Consider the following 20,281-nt stretch of genomic DNA (forward strand, 5'->3'; position numbering starts at 1 on the left):
AATAACACTACAAATTCTATCCGCCCGAAGCGCTTTTCTATATTTATCTTCATCAGGAATGCTCTACGCCAAACAGTTGAAGAGCTAATGACCATAAGGGACCAAAAATAAATAGCCAGATTATTCCAGATCACCAATGCCTGAGGAATTGTAGAATTCGTAATTATTATTTCTTTATTTATCAGCTTACAAGTTATTGATGTCTAAAATAATCAAAATCGATATTTATATAAAAGTTAATTAAAACAAACTCAGTTCATATATCTATAGTTGTAAGACTGTTGTTTATCTTTTTGTCGTTTTTCGTATGTTGCCATGGCATTGTCAGTTTCTGTTCTACTAAGAGTTGGACTATCCCTTTGTTAACGTCCGCCTCTCTGTTAAAAGCGTCTGTCAAAGTTTCACAAAATTCATTGATGATTTGACAAAGTAATTAAATATGACTTTTATAAAATAAATTAACAACATACTAGACCAAAATATAGACTTCGGAGACAGAATGAATGACTGCATGTTCTTGCTTCTGCGACTTTCGATGCAAGCACGACAAAAGAGGGGGCATGAGAATCTCATATGAAACCACGAGATAGTTCATTCACCCCAATCAAATTTTGAAAAACACGTAAAAATAGCATGCTACAATTTATTGATTGGACAATAAAAAGAATAACTTCACCTTTTATTATACTGTGTATATTTCACTTGCATCTATCATGGTGTTTCTATAAAACATAAGACAATAATTTGTTTTTTATGAAGTTAACACATCAAAGGACAATCTTAACTGTTCCTCTCTAATGATCTTGATGTCGTCTCTTGTTTTGCTGAAAGTTGATTTGCCACGTTATCTTTAATCTGATTGGCTCTATATAAATAGCAGATTTTGATAAACGAATAATGACATCCAACGTGTTGCATGGTTTGACTAAATATAAAAACGTTGGTCTGACAATGTTTTACTTGAAGTAAAATCTCCGAAAATTGATAACTTAAAATGGAAAAATGGAAAAAAGAATCGAGAGTTATGTTACTCTTTTTCTGCATAGAAATAGCTCTTTTGCAAGCGACCGAAGCGAGAAGAGGTAAGCTGCTAGATACTTTTTAAAAATAAGATGAAACCTTTCAGTATTGTATTAAAGGTGTTCAATGTGTCTAAACTAACCCGGCAAAAAATGTTTGGGCTCAGTAGTATCTAATATCCGGTACGTTGACGGACCATAAACAGACAGAGAAAAGGTAGGATTTCTGTTTATTTATTTGTTGTTTTAATGATATTGAAGAATATACATACACATATAACTATTTTCGATTGTGAGATGTAATATTTTCTACAACCGTTCTAGATTAACGGAGAAATGAGTAAAAAGGCACATCAAAATGATGAATTGAGTGAACCTTGCCTCGAATTTGTTTAATTTCTCTTTAAATTGTGCACATTGTACGGAAAGAAAGGTACGGAAATAAAGATATTAACACTGAGATTGCAAGACTAGTCACTATGAGCACCTAACTATTTGTATTTCTGTGCATGGAAAGAAAGAAATGGGTCATGTCAAAATGGAAGGACCCGGTTTTGTCAATGTGTACGACCCGGTTTCGTCTTAAAATTTCACAAAGCAGACCCGATTTTGTCATAGAAAATAATGCATAATCGCATGACGTAAATTTAAATCTGGCGTCCAACAGGAGTTTAAGGGCTCGTTGGAAAGCGATTTCTTTCAGAGGAAAACTTATTATTTATTTGAATCCGTAAACACTGAGTACCTGCATTATTGGAACAAAAATAATTTCAATTTTGCTTTTATAAAAACGAATACTTTAACGGGGAAATACAAAGAAATTAAATTTTTATATCAATTATGCAAGTGTTCAAACTTGGATAGTGTACGGCCTTGAAACTGAAGGACGCACATTTGATACATAATTTTCTGAGACAACAAGATGGTTATCTTAATAAATATTCCAATCTACCTAGAAAGGAGGGAGGGCAGTATGATCGTTTGAAAATAAATATTCTAACTAAATGTTCATCATAAAGCAAGAGAATAAGAGAAATGTATATGCATGCAGAATTGCTCTAGAAAAGAAATTTCCATGCGGCGCAAAGGATCACAATAATAATGCATTAAAAATCTTTTTACCCCTCCTTGTAACTATAATACTAATTATAAAGTATAAATCTCAGGCCATCCAGAAATTGCGGATTGCTTAATTCCATAAAACGGATTATATACCGCCGAGTTATATACCGCCGAGTATAGCGGTATATAATCCGTTTTATGGAATTACGCCTCCCTTTCAAAAATCCTCGGTCCGCCCTTGCATATTGACTATTATAAACTTGACCAACGTCACTAAAATGTATCATTACACAATGAAGAGATTATTTTTTTTGGACGATTTTATGCTAAAAAATTATTCTACTACCCCTGGATCCGCAACTAATATGATATAACTATATCGTATAACATCATAAAATTAAAGAAAGAAAAAAAAGAAAAATCAGAGACATCCGCCAACTTTGAGTGCCAGTCGCGCATTTACTATACAGGCTCTGTAATCAAATGAGTTAAGCCTTTTTCAACTGATTTTTATAGCTTGTTCTTATGTTGTGTTGTTATACCACTTTTGCTAACTTTTAATGTCATTTGATCTCTGATGGAAAATTTTCTCATTGGCATTTTTCACGGGCTAAATGGCCACTTAGGTTGTTTTGAATAAGACGTAGATATTGGCGTTGCAATTTCAATTGTGACGTCAACCACGTGCAGCCCATGTTCCATTGGAATTGGAACATGACTTTGTTTCCAACGCGAAAGAAGAAAGTCATATAAGAATCACATGGAAAATACGTAATTGTAATATACATTTATTTCAAATATTAACTTGAAGTTTCCTTAGAATTTGAACTGTGAATTTGATATGGAAAACATGCTTTATTTTAAAAGGCCTACAAAATTAAATGTGCTTACCTGAAAATAGGGGGGAAGTTGAAAATCCCACGGCTGTGTTATATGCGTGCTCAAGTGTTAAAAAACGCATTAGTACGAGTAACACAGTATATACATATATATATAGTACCAAAAAAATTTAGCGGGGTTGCATGCACGATTAATTCGTGTAGAATAGTATAGACTAAAATCTTTTTCTGTCTGTCTGTCAACGAATGAATGAATGAGTTAAAGATAGTTAATTTATTGTAAACATATCGTATAGAATAGTAAAGCATATATATACTAGCTTTACTCTTTTGATAAATTGATAAGGTAACACAATCATACCACATCTTCTTATTTTTACATCATTACATACTAGTATAGAAAACAAACAAACATCATAAGAAATTAATGTAAGTGCATGCTATAAAGTATTCATTTCCATTAAAACATTAAAAGATAAGTGCAATAAGGTATACATATAGCATTCGAAAAATGTCTACTCCCTTTTTCGAAAAGTTTCCGTTTAGATTAAATTTTAACACGACAGGTTTGTATTACAATTACATCTATATGATTCCTATATTGAATTTCTCCCAACAGACAATGTTCAGATCCGTGTTAACGTTGTTTTGCATAAATTTGTGGTTTCAAAACATCACAAAACCGGGTCCTATACTGAGACAAAACCGGTTCCTTATGTAGTAAACAACATTGACAAAACCGCGTCCTTCCATTTTGACATGACCCATTTCTTTCGTTTTCCATGCACAGAAATACAAATATTGAGGTGCTCATAGTGATTAGTCTTGCAATCTCCGTGTTAATATCTTTCTTTCCGTACAATGTGCACAATTTAAAGAGAAATTAAACAAATTCGAGGCAAGGTTCACTCAATTCACCATTTTGATGTGCCTTTTTACTTATTTCTCCGTTAATCTAGAACGGTTGTAGAAAATGTTACATCTCACAATCGAAAATAGTTATATGTGTATGTATATTCTTCAATATCATTTAAACAACAAATAAATCAACAGAAGTCCTACCTTTTCTCTGTCTGTCCGTCACCGTACCGGATATTAGCCATGATACTATTGAGTCCAAACATTTTTTGCCGGGGTATACTAGTATATAAAAGAGAAGAGAAGATGTGGTATGATTGCCAATGAGACAACTCTCCACAAGAGACCAAATGACACAGAAATTAACAACTATAGGTCACCGTACGGCCTTCAACAATGAGCAAAGCCCATACCTCACAGTCAGCTATAAAAGGCCCCGAAATGTAAAACAATTCAAACGAGAAAACTAACGGCCTAATTTATGTACAAAAAATGAACGAATAACTAATAGTTACATATAGTTACATTTAGTTTAGACACAGTGGTGTTGGTGGATACTAAAGGTTATAGATGCCATCCAGTGTTTTTAATTGTTTTGGGGAATATGGGAACTCGTCTTTAACTATCCGACCCATATGTTGTTCATTGTTGGTCGTCTATTTTGTGTCTGTTTTAAGGAGGAGTCGGGTGTCGATGGTGTTGTAGTCTGTTGTACTGTACGTATTTAAGGTAAATTGAATCTTGTTATCCCATTTTTTGTATCATTTGTCACAAGGTTTAAAAAAGAGGGACGAAAGATACCAGAGGGACAGTCAAACTCATAGATCGAAAACAAACTGACAACGCCATGGCCAAAAATAAAAAGACATACAGACAAATGATAGTACAGATGACACAACATAGAAAACTAAAGACTAAGCAACACGAACCCCACCAAAAACTGGGGGTGATCTCAGGTGCTCCGACGTACTGTTCCGAAAATAACATAGCTAGATAATTTATATGATAATGTCTGTCATAAAAGTTGTAATGGTGGAATAAGCTGATATTTTGGTTAAAAGGGAAAGGAAAACGACAGTCTGAACATTGTGCTATTTTTCAATTACACGGAGTACCTTCTTCTTTACACACTGGATCCTTCCCTTGGTTTACACGGAGTACCTTCTTTACACACTGGATCCTTCCCTTGGCTGACACGGAGTACCTTCTTTACACACTGGATCCTTCCCTTGGTTTACACGGAGTACCTTCTTTACACACTGGATCCTTCCCTTGGTTGACACGGAGTACTTTATTTACACACTGGATCCTTCCCTTGGTTGACACGGAGTACCTTCTTTACACACTGGATCCTTCCCTTGGTTTACACGGAGTACCTTCTTAACACACTGCATCCTTCCCTTGGTTTACACGGAGTACCTTCTTTACACACTGAATCCTTCCCTTGGTTTACACGGAGTACCTTCTTTACACACTGGATCCTTCCCTTGGTTTACACGGAGTACCTTCTTTACACACTGGATCCTTGAAGCTTTAATATAATGGTATTATTACTCTTTGCTTTGATCAATTTGATGTAGTTTATTAAGGTAGCACAATACAAAAGTAACTATAAAAATTCACTTTCAACATTTTTAATACTTATTCATATACTTGACGACGAATTTGCTTGACTGTTAATGACTATTGGTGCTATTTTGTTATGTAAGCAAAACACACATGGTTGACCAAGAGTGGATAAAACATTTGGACAATCTTTATAACACACCTTTCCACTCTCCAATCAATCATCAGTAAATTGACCAATCACATGTGGTAAATTAAACACATGTATAAACATTTGATAGTAGCACGTGTTGTCGGCCATAACTTCGGTCAAATATTCTTATCTAAACAGTAAATTTGATCTAACATTCCTTTAAATTTTCACAATAAAATCATCTAGAATTTTGTTTTTGGGAAAGCAATCAATGTTACAGGGTAGAGGAAGGTCAAGTTAAAACAAAAAGATTTGTAAATGAATGACAGTTATTAATAAATCAATTAAAAAGGAGTATGATGGCAGTACTAATAGTTTTTTGAAATATTGTTTACATGCTATTTTGAAAAAAATATTCTGAAAAAATAGATTTGAATAGTGTACATTTACAAATTGATTTGAAATCAATTTAAAAGATTTATACTATAAAACCTGTAAGATAGTATGTATAATTTCTGGAAATTGCATTATATATCAAATAGTAAAGATTCAGCAACAAAAAAATTACACCTTTCCAAATTCAAATTTACAAAATAGTATTTCCATTTTCCAGTATAAAATTTGTACAAGAACTATTCCATGTTCTTTCACAATCTTATTATTTTAGATGTAGTGTATAAAGTTTCCCACCTTAAAATCAATCTGGAAGAAAAAATATACAACCTCATTGGAATGGGATTGAAATTAAAATTACTGAACTGAAAGTCTGCATGGAATGAAATGGTGTAGTGAATTAGATATTTGTAGTCCTTTTGTGTACAAAATATATAAAAATGAAAGTATTTATGTTTGTACTGCCCTTATCGCTCGCATTTTGTTAAAAGACAGATGGAAAACTCAAATGATAATAAACAAGTATGTTCCAATAGATGCTTCACAAAAAGTAAGATAATGTTTAATTTTGATACGTGTTTGATCTATTGTGGGAATATTTGCTTCATTTGTACTTTACCTTTTTCAAATTTTATGTATAAATTACAAAAAAAAAGAAAAAAAGTGAGAACTATTGGATACATTTTATTTTCTTGATTTGAAAAAAGTCAGTACAATGTTCAAAGATTCCTGTTACGGACAAGAGTTGTCACATAACTTTAAAACAAAGACGAAGTACAATGTTCAAATATTCCTGTAAGCAAATAATCACTTACTTTTCTTTTGTTCTTTTTATTTTTACTTAGTGATAGGAATTTTAATTATCATTAAGATATTTATGGATATAAAAACAGAACACCTGTTTAATGTTATTTGATAAACAATCTAATAGGTACTGGAGCAATGATGCTTGTTTTACAAGTTGGCCCATGCTGTGTTTGTCTACACATTTAACACACTTATCGGCATTCATTAGACAGGCTTCATTCAACCTGTAATTTATCATCAAAAATTATCATATTAATTATATAATGTAATATTCTATATCTTGCTGTTAAACTACTTTTCTGGGGAAAGAGTATAATTCAGTAGCTTCAAACTTGCAATATTTTAATTGGTTCTTTTTATTCAGTATAAATGGACATAATTTCTTCAAAATGTCATAAATTTATCTCTCAACCTTTCAAGAGTAACAGTCTCATCATACTTTAACACAAAAGCAAATATATGAACAAAATATTGCTCTTATTTATATTTGTTTTTACAAATTATTTACTTTGTTATTATTCAATGTTCATAATAACCGCCATTTTGTTGATTAGCTTGACCTATGATGCTGGGTTGCCATGTGTTGCTAAGGGGCGGGGCTTACAAGTAGATAGTGGAAAGGTGTATTGGGTTGAGTTCAATATCGTAGCGGCTACATAGGGCTACGTAGATTTATGACTATTGAACGAGTAGCTAGCCTAACTGCTATCAATATCTATGTAGCAGCTAGGCTAGCTACTCGTTCAATAGTCATAAATCTACGTGGCCCTATGTAGCCGCTACGACATTGAACGCACCCCTGTTTATCAAATTATGAGAATGCAGTTTGATGGAAGATTCTATTTGATAACAGGGAAAGTAGCATTTATATATTATTACAACTTTTAATTCAATAAAAACAGAAACTATTTTTTTTTAAATGGACTTTATTCCAATACAGTTGAAATTTAGTTATCTCATAGTAAAATCCATGAAACAGATAAGAAATATATATATGGAGCAATCAAGGTATCCGCAGTTTACCTGTTTTAATTAATGGTTCACGTTTGGCTAGTGGAGGAGGAGTTTTGACCTTATCAGTTACCTGTTAATCCCAAGCTGGGTCAAAGTGATGTAACATATCCCGCCAATATTATGTGTTTGGTACACAGGCTGTACATTTCTTTAGCTTTACATATAGTTTGTGTAGATAAATTCTTTCTCTCTGGTCGAGTAATTGTTGATTTATGATTCAAGGTCAATCCTTTGTCGATCCCATGGTACATTTGCCTCTTTTACACACATAAATAATGTTCCTAGAGGAAAATTGTAATTTTTGAAATTTTTCAACAACATTTTGTTCTATCAAATTCGACTTTTGAATAAAATAAGCTCCTGCATGGGCACCTAAAGAGGCTTACTTTTGGTATATGTTGTTCCTAGGACTTTTATCTACAAAAGTGTGTCTCAGGTTTCAGATAGAATTTTAGAACAGATTTTACACTCAATCAAACATTGTAAGTTCAAGGTTATGGTTGTCTTTCTGATATTGTTTTACATCTAACCTCCCTTTTTTTTTTTATTATTTTATCAGTCTGTAAACTTGTATCATAGATAAAATTTATTCGTTCAGTGTATGTTCACTTATTTTTGTTAATATGTCTTTTGATTGAGTTAAGCCATTTTAATTGATATTTTATAGTGTGTCTTTCTATGTTGTGATGTTACACTATTGTTTCAGGTTAGGGTGAAGGTTGGCGCCTATTAAAACGTTGAAACCCGCTGCATTTGTTTGCACCTGTCCTAAGTCAGGAACCTGATGTTCAGTTGTTGTCGTTTGTTGATGTGTTTCATAAGTGTTTCTCGTTTTTTATATAGATTAGACCGTTGGTTTTCCTGTTTGAATGGTTTTAAACTAGTAATTTTTGGGGCCCTAAATAGCTTGCTGTTCGGTGTGAGCCAAGGCCCCGTGTTGAAGGCCGTACTTTGACCTATAATGGTTTTCTTTTACAAATTGTGACTTGGATGGAGAGTTGTCTCATTGGCACTCATACTACATCTTCTTATATTTATTGTATAGTCTTATGATATTAGGATGTTTACACTAACTACAGATTTATGAGAGAATGGAATATTACAGGGAAAATCTGAAACACGCTTTTGGGGCTCCTGCTTTTTGATAACATTTCGTTTAAACTTTGTGTGCTGTTGTAAAGGTGACAAAACTAAAATCATTCAAGTGAACTGACCAAGAGTTTGTCCCTTATTACACCATAATTGATTACAAAATTATTGTATTACAAAATTATTACATTTATTCAAAAGATTAATATTTTCTCTGCCCATAAATATCTCTTTTATTAATTTCTATACTTTCTTACGAAAGTTACAGCATTTGAAAGCTTGGAGATTGGATGTAAAAAAAATGTATTGTGCTACCTAATATTGAATTACCTGTGGTCAATTGCAAATGCTTTCAAATTATAAACGATAAGAATTTTAAATGGATAATCATTACATGATCGTGTTTTAAGTTACAAAGGCCATATTTTTTTGTTGTTGAAATCTTATATTCAACTAATAATGAGGACCGTTGGCATAATATAAATATTTTGTCCTTGGATTTCTACAAAGTTTGTAATTTCAAATGTTTCCAACATTCTTTTTTTTTATTTTCTTTTTTCTCTCTCTTATTACTTGATTAATTCATTGAATTCGAAATAAAAGTTTGCTAACATTCGCTATAGGGATTTAAATCTATAATGGCACATTTTATAATCTGTAATATCGTTATAACGGATCTATAGCATTAGTATTAGCATTAGTATTAAAACAATTCACAAAATATGCTTCATTTGTAAATAATTTAATTTTAGATGTAACACGTCTTCTGATCTGCTGAAAGTTTTTTTGTCTATCAGCTCATAGACATAATTTTGTCATGTGACCGTGACGTCATCAACGTTTTTTCATGACTTACTCCTAAGAAATGGAATTTAGAATCAAATTATAAGGAATGACTGTAATATTTTTTCTGTCTATTCGAAATAACCTCAAAAATGTGTAGCACACTTTTAAATAACTATGCGGGTTATTCAGTTTAAGCACCACATTTTTGAGATTATTTCTTCATAGACAGAAAAAATGTTTTATGAAAAAAATAAATCTACCAAACAACTTTAAAAAGTCATAGATATTAAAAATCTTATATTCTATATTAATAATGATCTATGTATACAATTATGATTTAAAAAAGTTATAATTGCCAATTTCCGTATTTTTAAGTAAGATAATCTTTTTAAACAGAATCTATTACTATGGCAATAAATAAAAGATTAAATGAATAAATAGATAAGAATATAATTCTCTTGAAGTCAGTTGATGGGAAAAGAAAATCAGAAAAGTAATATCCTCTATACTTTTATTTCAGGTCTAAATTGTGGATACCATCAAGGATGTAGTCGTAAGTATATTTGATTAAGCAACAACAAAAATAGTGACGCTGAATTACTGATATACAAATTTAGAACAATTGTTGCATTATAATTTTTTTTAAAGCTGTATGCAATTACATGTATAAGTTACTTTTAAAAAAACAAGAGATGCAATTCGACATTTTAGATATATACTGAACACACTCCAATACAATTTCTTCCAGTCTACGTCTACTTTTTTTGTACTTATCAAATTATTATTTAATATTATAATATGTAATATGATGTATTGAGAAAATTGTCCTATAAAATCGTTCATTTCTTTTTGTCGGAAAATGATTACCAAAACATTTGAAAAGCAAATTTCTACGTCATTTAGCCTCTGGTGTAGAGTTGTCTCATTAGCAATCATACAACATCTTCTTATTTTTATGCCCAAACCGTAGTCAACGGGTGCATTAAGTGTTACTTTTGACCGTCCGTCTTTCAATCCGTCCGCCCTTACGTCCGTCCCATTTTCTTTTCCGCACTCTAACTTAAGTTTCCCTGGTCCAAATTTTATGAAACTCATACACAAAGCTAAAAACCACAACACGCAGACAGAGTTCGAATAAGGGCAGTGAATCATTTGCCGTTCTAGAGTTATGCTCCTTTTTAACTTGGAAAATTGCAAAGCTTGAGCGGGGACATTCGTGTCCTCAGACACATTCTTCTTTTAGTATTTATAATGTATGCCAAACTGATGAAAAAATGCTGGTCATACTATGCATATAATGCTTATTTTCAATAAATGTATGGGTTACACTAATGACTGGACCGAATGACAGGACCGAATGACAGGACCAAATGAGAAATGCTAATAACTTTTTTTATTTTTCATAGGATTAATTTCAAATTTAAAATATAATAAGATTTCATCATTTAATATATAAATTTAAAAAAAAAAATTATATTTTTATTCAGAAGCTTGCGAAAACGTGACCTGACCTACGATGACAATGACAGGACCAATATCGAGAATGACAGGACCAAATGAAAATGCTAATAACTTTTTTATTTCTCGAAGGATTTGTTTCAAATTTGAAATTTAATTAGATTTCAACATTTAATACATAACTATAAGAAAAAATTCGAAAATGTGACTTGACCAACGTTGACATTGACCTGACCAATATCGACATGACCAGACCGATGAAAAGTCCTAATGTTTTGTTATTAAATAACAAAATTAGAAAATTGTTAAATTTTGATCATTAATAAATAAGAAATTACTAAATAATCAGAAATGTTTTTTTTTGAGGGGGGGGGGGGTAATAAACTTGACTTGACCAACTAACGTTGACTGTGTCATAATTAACCGTTATCATGACAAGGAAAGATGACTAATTACATATCTATATGTAAAAGTATTTACTTCAAATTTTTCGAAATATTAAGATTTAAACCATTCATTTTATCAAATATAAAAACTATAAAAAAATCCTCCTGATCAATGTTCTTATTATATTCAAGTCCAGACTAATCTAAATTCATTTAAAGCATTGGCTCACACCGAACAGCAAGCTATAAAGGGCCCCAAAAATTACTAGTGTAAAACCATTCAAACGGGAAAACCAACGGCATAATCTATATAAAAACGAGAAACACGTATGAACTAAATAAACAGACGACAACTACTGTACATCAGATTCCTGACTTAGGACAGGTGCAAACATTTGCAGCGGGATTAAACGTTTTAATGGTACCAAACCTTCTCCCTTTTCTGAAACAATAGTATAACATCACAACATAGAAAGACACACTATAAAATATCAAAAAACGTAAATTAACACACAATAAACGAATAAATTTGATCTGTGATACCTGAATGCAAATACATAGTTAATAAAAATTATAAGGGATAAATAATTTAGGTCAAAAGTAAATAAACAGGTTTAAACAAAGTTAAAATATGATACCACTGTGAAATGTTAAACAATATTTAGAAAATCATCACTTTTTAAAAAACCTGCGTCATATTATACACAGGTAAATGAAAATAATTGTGTTGTTAAGTATACTTCTTCTTCTGTGTGTATAAAATATTCCGTTTAGGAATACCAAGAAATTTCTTTAATATCAATAAAACTAATTTAACACTTGGTACATATGGGGTGAATATCAACAATAAAACTATACAATAAGTGCTAGATAAAAATTCCTGTACAGTATTTAAGGAGAAATGAAATAATTTTGATGTTCATAGTACGAAGAAGTGAAAATTTGTAGTAATACCAAATAATCAAAGCTGGTATATAGACAAGATCAATGTTAACATTAAATAACAAAAAAGCATTACAAATAGTATCAACAGATCAAATTAAAAAGAAAGTACGATTTGAGAGTACTCGCAGTTACTGACAGCTAGTTAAAAGCCAAAACAATTAATGATAAAGCATTATGCATCAGAGACTGAAATCAACTAAAACACATCCCAGGGATTTAGTATTTTAACGTCATGAACAGTCAAAGAAGACAGGACTTGTGCAATGCCAAAAATAAATGTATCGACAGGTATTAGGATAGTTAGGAGTAACTTACATGTTGTTTTGTTTATATCGGTATCAAAAAATTTAACACTTTAAATTTTCAGTTGATATTAATAGCTTCTGATTTCCTTAACAACCATAACAAATGTATGGCACGCAACTATATTTCGTTTTTTTTTCTATTTAATTTTACCGGAGAGAAAACCCGAGTTATCTTTTTTTTTTAATAAAAATTCGATCACAAAAAAAGTCAAAAATCTTAACAATGAAGACAACTATTCTGTTAATACGATTTAGATATATGAAAACATTTTCATTAGTTCTATACCTGTTGATTGTGAACTTTTATTCTTGCTTTGATATTCAGAAATATGATTTATATTACATAATTAGATACTTTCCGCGGAAGAAAGAACTTTTAGCAACGTAAGTTCAATAAAAAAAAATCTGAAAGTAAACACGTAAAGCATTAAAATTACAGACCAATATTTAAAAGATGATTAAATTTCTGGATTGATTAATGTTATCGAGAGAAAATTTCAACAAGTGTATATTAAGAGATATATGTCAATGGTAAATAACTGGAATCAATGAGATATATATAAGCTAAAATGGAATATAACAACTAACATTTGGTTTACCTGTACTGTAGTTAGAATTTGTAAGATCAAAAGGATCTATAAAACTACAAATATCATTTTTTGAATAAATTTCGTTTTCTTCAACCTCGAAGAAACTAAAGATTACCATAATTGTATATCTCAAAACATCTATATATAGGACATTTAGTAGTCTAGTCCACCCCGCTGTTTGAGTGTTTTCGTATTTTAAATTAATATTTAATATTTTAATATTTATATCGTCTTTTAATTTTGCCTCAGTTCGATTTGTTCTATTATTTGAAAAAGACCTTTCTTTTTACCGTTTATGATAATCTCAGTTTTTCTATTTGCAGGCAATCCGATGGCTTTTCATGCTAATTTAGGGTCAACTCTTAATATTCAAGATATTAACAAGGAAGAAACAGTTGTGTACGATGACGTCATAACCAATGTAGGGAATGCCTACGATTCAGAAACGGGCATATTTACATGCAAGAAAGCTGGTTTGTACTCGTTTAGCTGGACATCACTCACTCCATCTGGTAAACGTTTCGAAACACGATTTATACTCAACGAACAAAAAATTACTGGAAACAGAGCAAATGCTGAGGGCGTTGATCAGTATGTACAGGCAACCAAAAATGTTGTCGTTGAGATGAGAGAGGGTGATACTGCAAAAATTAATACAATACGTCTTGCAGCTTATAGTCTTTATGGTGATTTCAATTCTTTCTCATCCTTTTCTGGCATCAAGGTTGATGATTTGAAATGCGATGAGAAGAAAAAGTACGGTTACTAAATGTTACTGCCTTTCGTTACCATTGTCAATGATAATAGTCTTTTATTCAAAAGCAATACAGCTTATGGAATTTACATATACAAATACAATAGCATCAGTGATTAAATAACATATGTGTTTTACAATTACAAACAGTTTGAATCATCGGCGAAGATTGACAACAAATAATATAAATAATGAAATATGAGATCTATATTATTAACGAATCTTATTAGTTAAATAAAGGTATTTACTTAGATTGTTAAGCTCTTTGGTGTTATGAACAGACAATAATTGTATAAATTTATAACAAGATGTTTTTTCCAATAAAATGGTTTTATATATTTCTCTGCCTAATATAAAAATATTTGTCACATACTAAAATATAATGGTATTCATCTTCAATCAGAGTTTTCTCTTTCAATATTACAAAATCTACCGGTTTCAATGTTAAGGCAGTGTGTAGACAATCTATATCTGCAAATATATGGCTTATACACATAGTTTACAGGTTTTTGTAGGTAAAATTTTAAAGTATCTGGATCGTGTATATATCTACAAAATTGACACTTTGATGACTCATTGAAAAAAAAAGCAACCATTTCACTCACAAAACTACTTTTCATTCTATTAACAATTTCTTGCAAAAAACAATCAATATTGATTAACATTTTGGTGTAACATACATCTTGAAACCATAACGAAATAATATGTTTCTTATTTCACATGCCCAGTTTTGTTTGTCACGAGGTTTTAAAATTGATCTTGCTTACATTTCTTGTTAGCAAGAATGTAAAATACAGTTATCTGTGTTTAATAATGTACACCAATATTTAAGCATTCTGCAATATCTCTCTATTTACAAATGGTATCTATCCAACTCACTATATACCATATAATTAACAGTAGATGTTTTAACTTTCAATATACGTTTCAAAAAGCTTAAGTGAACTTTCTCAATATTTTTGGCTTTGTGATGTCCCCAGACTTCACAACTATAATTTAATATACTAGATACACATGTGTCAAAAAGAGATAACATAGTTTCATGGTTTAAAACAATTGTCATATATTTTACATTTTATATTTGTGGTGTCCCGTGCTGTCGTAATTCATGGGAGATGTCCGTTGTTATTCTGCGGTTTACATGTTGTAATGTACTATTATATTATTTATTTATGTATTTATCTGTGCTGAGTGTTCTTGCGTTTGTTTGTACTCTATTCCTGTCACGTAGTGTTGTCATTTTAGCGGTATTTTTTAACATTGCCATATAAGCAGGAGGTTTGGCCAGCCATAAAACCAGTTGATATCAAATAGTCCGTTTCTATGTATGTTGGCGCTTGTTTTTGTTGCAGTTCAGTGTTTCTGTTGTTCCTTTGTTTTCCTCTTATAGAAACAAAATTTGACGTATTTCCCTCAATTTTATTTTGTAACCCAGATTTGTTTTCTCTTAATCCATTTATGACTTTTGAACAGCGGTATACTACTGTTGCCTTTATTTACTATATAAACTAAATAATGCTTTTCTACCTTGGTTTGCTAACATTTTCTGTGTATGTACAAAGTTACCATTGTATTTAAAAAGTATGTCAAGATATGTAAATTCATCACATAATTCAATTTCAACACCATTTAAGTACCATTTTTTGGTCGCTTTAACGTGGCCTCTATTCATAAACACAACAATTTTGGTTTAAGACACGTTAATATTCAAATCATACTCTCTAGAATATATGTCTACACTGTCTATCATCTTTTGTAAACCATCAATAGTTTCACTAAATAAAACTGTATCATCTGCATACATAAGTAAATATAAATTAAGCATCTTTCACTCATATTACTAACAACCTTGGCTTGTAAGCTCAGTTTCAATGTCATTAATATATAAAGAATATAAAAAGGAGATAATGATTCTCCTTGCATCAATCCAACATTACTTTGGAAGAAATGTGAAAAATTTCCTTCCAGTTTAACACAACATTTAATTTTGGCATACATAGATTTATTAACAGTTAATAAGTTTCCACTTTTACCTGATCAATCTTAATACTATCAAATGCTTTTTTATAGTCTATGAAACAGCAATAAAATCTTTTTCCACTACGCCAAGACTTAGAAATTAGTGAATGGAGTGTGAAGATGGCATCAGTTGTTCCATAACCCGGGTTAACATTAAACTGTACATCGGTTATTATATTATGTTTTTCGCTCCATTTGGTTAGCCTGGTTTTAATTCAATTAAGTTGATGTGAACAGTTCACCCACATGTGATACGAGAGAAATACCACGATAGTTGCCTAGGTCGTCTACTGGTCCTTTTTTGTCAACTGGAATGATAATCTTTTAACTCATACTTCTGGAAAATCGACAGCACTCAATATAAGATTAAACAATTTACACAATACTGGTTTGATAAAGTTTTCTGATCGTTAAGATATATTCGTTCATAATATTGTCATACCCAGTAGAAGTTCTGATTCTGTGAATGGAGGGTCTAATTCTTCATATACGGCCGCTGGGGTATAATTACTATGCTGATCCTCTTCAGTGACATCTTTTGAAATCAAGTTTTTAAATTTTTTTTCAAAATCTTCCATAGTAAGTGTTTGGATGATATGTTTTGCGCTTTTTAAATTTCCTGTAAAATCGTTTTGAATTATTTTTTCGTAATTTAGACAACATATTCCTCTGTTGACTTTTATACTGTCTTTTGAGTTGAATTTCCGATCGTTTGTATCTTTGTTTGGCCAAATTAAAACATCGTCTATTTTCATTCGACCGCTATCTGTTAAAATTCACCATATCTCGTTGATAGTCTCTATATAAACTTTTACATTCGTCTGTAAACCATTGTTTATCATCTTTTTGGTCACGTGTTTTACTACTTGTAAGGCAGGAGTCACAATGTTTTTTTGTATTTTGCTTCTGACTTTGTGTATTGTGTCTATTATATCTAAACGCTTTTCTATTTTATCAAGGGTGTTTATTTTTATTTCAACTCTTCCCTTACGTTCACAAATCTCTTCTAACAAAATACATGTATCAATCCCTAACGAATCAGGGTGTTGTGCCTGTTGGATTGTGATGGGTGGTGGCGGGTAGGGTAAAAAGTTTGAAAAAGGTTGTATCCTAATAGTTGATGAACTTGTCATTGGTGTTGTATATCGCAATCCTTGAATCAAGTTGTTCGTTGTTAAGTTTTGATCGCTGACTGAACTGTTGTCACTTATAGTGTCACTTATAGTGTTAAAACGTACCTTGTTATTCTCTGTTTTGTTCGTACATTGCCTTTTGCAATCGCCCATTAACCATGACTGATCCGAAAAAGAAGAATCATATTTATAATTTTGTGCTCGCTTTGAATGCTTACGTTTTCTTCTCGGCATCTTAACATAATGTTTTCAATCACAATTAGTTCATTTACACATATGAATACCGGTATAATCCTAATATTTACACATTTTTTTGCAATTTCCTAATTCACAGCCATTTTCACTGACGCATGCGTATTACTTTTATAATAATAAAAAAAAATACGTTTTAAAAATATATCTAAATCATATATTATATTCTATTTGTGTTTGTTTGTCTTTTCATTTTGCTACATATACATGTCATACTCAAGGTAAATTTACACACATTGATTATAATATACCAAAGAGGCTATTCAAAACCATAAGTTGAAAAAAGTCAGACAAAACCATGGCAAAAGGGAAAAAGTTACACAAACAAAACCAGTCACAAAAACACTTCAAAGAAACATTTAATTTAATCAACAGAAACACCTCAAAACACGAGAGTTGAACTCATGTGCTTTGTAAGGGTAAGCCTACCTCCGCTTATAAGTAATAGTCGGTGACTGCATTAAACGCACATGCAAATTTGATAAATGACTTTTATCTAGCCATAAGATCTAAACATTGCCAAACTCATAAAAAATCGATATGTGAAATTCTCTAACCCTAAACATTGCTAACTGTGAAAGTTTGAAATGTAGATATGACAAAACATTACTAACTGTGAAAGTTTGAAATGTAGATATGACAAATAAATGGACAGATCCATTACCGATTGATACGACACAAAAAAATGAAAAATAAAATAGCACAAAAACAACAAGGACATTTAGATCTAGACCAAAAACACAAGTCCAACATTATCAAAACCCAGCTGTGCTACGAAAAGGTAAGCGATTACTGCCCCATTAATGACATAGATTGTGTAATTCATTTCAAATACATTTTGTACTAGTAAAAAAATTCGTAAATAAGTTGCGTTTGATGATGTCATAAATAAAATATTCATAAGAACCAGGCTTAAAATTGTGTACGCTAGACACGCGTTTCGTCTACAAAAGACTTATAGTGTCGCTCGAATCAAAAAAGAATAAAAAAGGAAGCTAAATAAAGAACGAATTTGAAAAGCATTGAGCACCCAAAAACTGTTTTGCCAAATACAGCTAAAGTAATCTATTCCTTAGTATTTCGAAAAAGTCCAAGTTTTGTTTTGTTAACAGTTGATTTTTATTATGACCATGATCTTTTACAATCCTAAAAATCAAATTTATACAAAAATTCTAATTTCGACAAACGTTTTGATTAAGCTACTTCAAAAATAATTTCGAGAGCCTTTTGAAACATTAATATTGAACAACATTGTTCAGAAAATTGTTATCTAATCATTCTTATAATGGATAAAAATCATGTTTGTTTATATTTTTTTTGTCATTTTAAAAAATGTTGAAGAACAATCTGCCTTTTGTAGTTTTGTAAAACGGTAATATTATAAACTCTGATTTTTTAAAGATACTGTTAATAATGTTTAACAATTTTGACAGACAATTTTATTTTCAAAATTTGTCTTTATAATCAAATAAATCAAATTATCTATTGACCTTGCATGTGTCTTCTCGATATGATTTACTTCACGATCCCATACCATATCTTTCACGATCGTATCGCAATACTTGACCACCGTTACTTATTTTTTCGCGATTTTTTTTTCTCGATATACCAAATGACAGCCGTGACTTGGGTCGGAGTCATACACTTGTGAAATCTGTAATAAAAAGTCAGTGTCACACTTGTCCTTCATACGGAGTATACATCTCCCAGTTGATACGATATTCCAGGGCTTGTATATAATATCATGATTTCCTTGATAGAGGGTTGCTGCTCACAAGGAAACTATTAAACCAAGAGTTCCAAGTGGTGAATTTAAAATCATCCTTCGTAAGTTTTACGGACGCCATCACGAGTTGGTTGGCCGTTATGGAATATCCGTTTCACAGATGATAGCGGATATGTTCCTAATGTTGTAACTACAATCCCGTCCCCTTTTCCCGAATGTGACCTACCAAATAAGACTTATTACCGGGTTTGTACTAAAATGAGCAACACAACGGGTGCCACATGTGGAGCAGGATCTGCTTACCCTTCCGGAGCACCTGAGGTCACCCCCAGTTTTTGATATTGTTCTGTCTTTAGTTTTCTATGCTTGGGTTTTGTGTACTATTGTTTGGTATCTTTCGCCTCTCTTGTACTTAAAAATGTTCACCACATCAATGATTAACAAAGTTTGCCATTATATTATATATATTATTAAATGTTTTATAAAGAGAGAATAAAACAATGGAAAAATACTGTTTTGCTAGGTTGAAAATTGATTATAATCAGGATGGAGCATAAAATCGGAACGAAGTCCGGAAATTAAATGGTTAGAACATATACAGAGTTTTCAGAATATAATCGGAAATATGTCGCAATTTACCCGATGCAATATGTTTGATAGACTACAGTGTTTAGTAAAATAATACCGAAACATTTTTAGGAAAATATTTGATTGGCTGCTGAAAGGTCACTCAACATGCACCCTTATGAGATGTGTTCGGATCGTACACATCGAAACAAACAAATCAAATGGAACAGAGTGAAAGATCTGATCTTCATATCAGGTTTACAAATCTAAGGTAAAAATCGAAAGGTAATTTAGAAGGACTGTACATTATGTACAAAATGCTACCTATGAAAGGGTCATTTTGGAGGATGTTTAAATGCGTAACAGTATTGGTTCTTTGTTTCTATATTATACAGCTCTATTTACATAATTTATACGGCAGTCTTTTCTATTAGATGTGAATAGATGTATCTCAGTTAATGGAGGCGATAAACTATTTACCTGAGCAGATGCTACTAAAACTGTTTCTTTGCAAAATGAGTCCAATAATAAATGGAAAATTCTTGCAGATTCTGAAAAATGTAGAATTGTAAATGTGGAT

The 20,281-nt window shown here is 31.4% G+C and overlaps 1 pseudogene; it reads left to right on the forward strand.

Annotated features, from left to right (window-relative positions):
• The first annotated feature begins 9,973 nt into the window (after window positions 1–9,973).
• Window positions 9,974–14,201, forward strand: LOC127737977 (complement C1q-like protein 3; annotated as a pseudogene).
• Window positions 14,202–20,281: the final 6,080 nt, after the last annotated feature.

The sequence above is a fragment of the Mytilus californianus genome, unplaced genomic scaffold (genome assembly GCF_021869535.1).
Source record: "Mytilus californianus isolate M0D057914Y unplaced genomic scaffold, xbMytCali1.0.p SCAF_1, whole genome shotgun sequence".
Lineage (NCBI taxonomy): Eukaryota > Metazoa > Mollusca > Bivalvia > Mytilida > Mytilidae > Mytilus > Mytilus californianus.